The sequence below is a fragment of the Penaeus vannamei genome, chromosome 8 (assembly GCF_042767895.1).
Source record: "Penaeus vannamei isolate JL-2024 chromosome 8, ASM4276789v1, whole genome shotgun sequence".
In the NCBI taxonomy this organism is placed as follows: Eukaryota; Metazoa; Arthropoda; class Malacostraca; order Decapoda; family Penaeidae; genus Penaeus; species Penaeus vannamei.
Genome location: NC_091556.1, coordinates 37,126,356 through 37,128,855, shown reverse-complemented (window position 1 = coordinate 37,128,855; position 2,500 = coordinate 37,126,356). Strand labels below are relative to the sequence as shown.

The following is a 2,500-nucleotide window of genomic DNA, read 5'->3' as shown; positions in this document are numbered from 1 at the left end:
TCCTTAGCCAGATCCCTTTTTCTTTAACCTTTCCTTCTCTTTTTCCTAAACTTCTCCCTGCCCCCACCTCGGTTCCTAATTTTTCCTCTGCTCAAACCCCATTTCCCTTTCCCACCCACCCCTTCCTAAACTTGTCCCTGCCCTCCCGCTTTTCTAAACCTCTCCTTTCTACTTCCAAAACTTTTCCCTACCCTCCCCTCCCCCACCTCGCCCATCTGCTCCCCCCAAACAGCCCTCGCCACCTCGCCCTCTGAAGGTATTGACCACAGCGGCGGCCGCTTGCCATTACCCACACACACTCCGCTGCTCACTATATATAGCCCACATTATCATTCGCGACTCGTTACCGGCCCAGCATTCACCGGTGGGTCTTGTGGACAGGTCGAGCCGGTGTGACTGATGGAGCCTGTGTTGGGCGGGACCGGGGCTGCGAGGGGGACGCCGTGTGGTCGTGCGGGTGAGACGCGATTTAATGACGTGCCTTCGCGAGTCACCGTGCTGTTCGACGCTCTGTAGGATCCAAAGCGTGTTTTGGAGGTTCTGTTTGAATCATAGTTTTGATCGTATTTCAGATATGCGACCTGTTATTCAATGAATTTCTAGAGGAAACAGCATACAGGCAAGCGAACGAAGCATACGCAGTTGACTTTTTCGCAAACACAGACTCGGTTAACTTCTTTTTCTAACAACATTAAAATGCAACGCGTTTGGGAGCGAGCATCTGTCTCATTACAGACCGGTTCATTAGTGCCTAGCCGTGTGACCTTTGTCCAATAGAATTCTGCAATACTCTGGCATATAAAAGAACAGCGCAGTGACGAAAAATTCAGAGAAGGGCGTCACTGGGCACAACACAAATCCAATGAATTTATTTACCATTATTTCTAGTCTTTCCAGGGGATGGTTCTAAAAAAACAGAAAAAAAACTTTTGCTTTTGTTGATTAGAAATGCAATGTTTTGGGTGAATTGGACAAATACTCTTTTCGTTTGGGAAATATTAATAAACTCGAATGTTTACTTTATTTCGAATAACGAAGAGTGCATGTAGGTTTTAGCTTTGAAGTATTACGTGTTTGTCAAGGTACAGCATATAACATCAAAGATTTTTACTCACTCGCACGAATACACGCACACAGACACACACAGACACACACAGACACACACACACACACACACACACACACACACACACACACACACACACACACACACACACACACACAACACACACGCAAGTTTATTCACGGTGGGTGTTCATTTCATGTTGATCTGTTCCTGCAACATATAAGGCCCCCCTCGAAAATAATTCCACCTCAGCAATAACCATAAGAAGTTATGAAAAATCTGAATACAATTTCCTCAACAGCTGTCTATTCTTTCAGTATGATCATGTATAATCGCGTACTGAATTCAATTATAATACAAAGACACCTAATTGCAGAAACATGTTTTAGAAAGCCCTGTAGTTTTATTCTTCTCATGTTATTCTATTTGTTATTATTGTTACTATGACTGTTACTACTAATGCTATTATTGTTATTGTTGTTGTCAGAAACTGGTTTTATTTACCTTCGTTGTCGATACGGCGATGGAACCCAACGGTTTCTTAGTTCGATTCCTTTATCTCCGTCATCCGAAGGTATTTAGCTAGGCCTACAGGGAATCTTAGAGCTTAACAAAGCCGAGATGGGGTTTCCCTTGAGGACTCTAAAGTCTTTACTCCTCCGGCTTCGAGGGTAATCTCTTGCATCCGTCTTTTCTCAATACTTAAAGGGTCACATCGACGAAGAATGCCAAGCCACGCACGAAGAAGCAACAGAGTTTTTTTTTCGCACGACCGATTGGGCTCTTTAGTGACACGCGAAAAGTGTCGCCTTACAGAGTATCCAGTACCCACAAGAACTCAAGAAATAGATGTAGAATCAGCTCTCGGCAAACGGTATTTTGCGTAAGCTAAGGCAGACGCGTTTTCAAATCCTGTCCGTCGAATGGCAGCTTTGTGGTGACTGAGAGTGTGGTTTCTACTAGATATGATACCGAATACGAAATGGAGTTATTATCTCGTCTTTCAATAAAATGTGCTTAGTTGGTGTCTCAGCCATATGTATGTATTCATACATATTTGCAGCGACAACGAAGGAACACTAAATTCGCTGTCAATAAACACTACCAAGGATAATTAATACAGTATGTCATCTAAGCTGATGGAATGGGTGCAGTGTCAGTGCACATCAAACCTCCAAGTTCTCCATTAAAACCCACTATTTACCACATCTGCGACCACCTCCAAGCACAAGTGCAGGGCAGAATAACCTCCTCTTCTCCACCGAAGATCGGTACATGACTCTTGCATACTTGCTTCCTCAACGCAGATTCCTCCCGTATCTGCACTCCTTATGAAGGATCCCCCATTTGTCAGTCGAGGATTTAGTGGCGCTTTGCATAGTGTAAGTCGTAAAGCAAGTGCCGCGACCGCTGGCCCGTTCCTTAGAGCCCCCT

The 2,500-nt window shown here is 44.4% G+C and overlaps 2 protein-coding genes across 3 annotated transcripts in view; one reads left to right on the top strand and one right to left on the bottom strand.

Moving 5' to 3' along the window:
- The window catches only part of LOC113808310 (Na(+)/citrate cotransporter), a 283,242-nt gene that overhangs the window by 123,946 nt on the left and 156,796 nt on the right, over positions 1 to 2,500 (top strand). The window lies entirely within an intron of this gene.
- The window catches only part of LOC138862416 (uncharacterized), a 147,737-nt gene that overhangs the window by 61,272 nt on the left and 83,965 nt on the right, over positions 1 to 2,500 (bottom strand). The gene's annotated exons all lie outside the window — the stretch shown is intronic.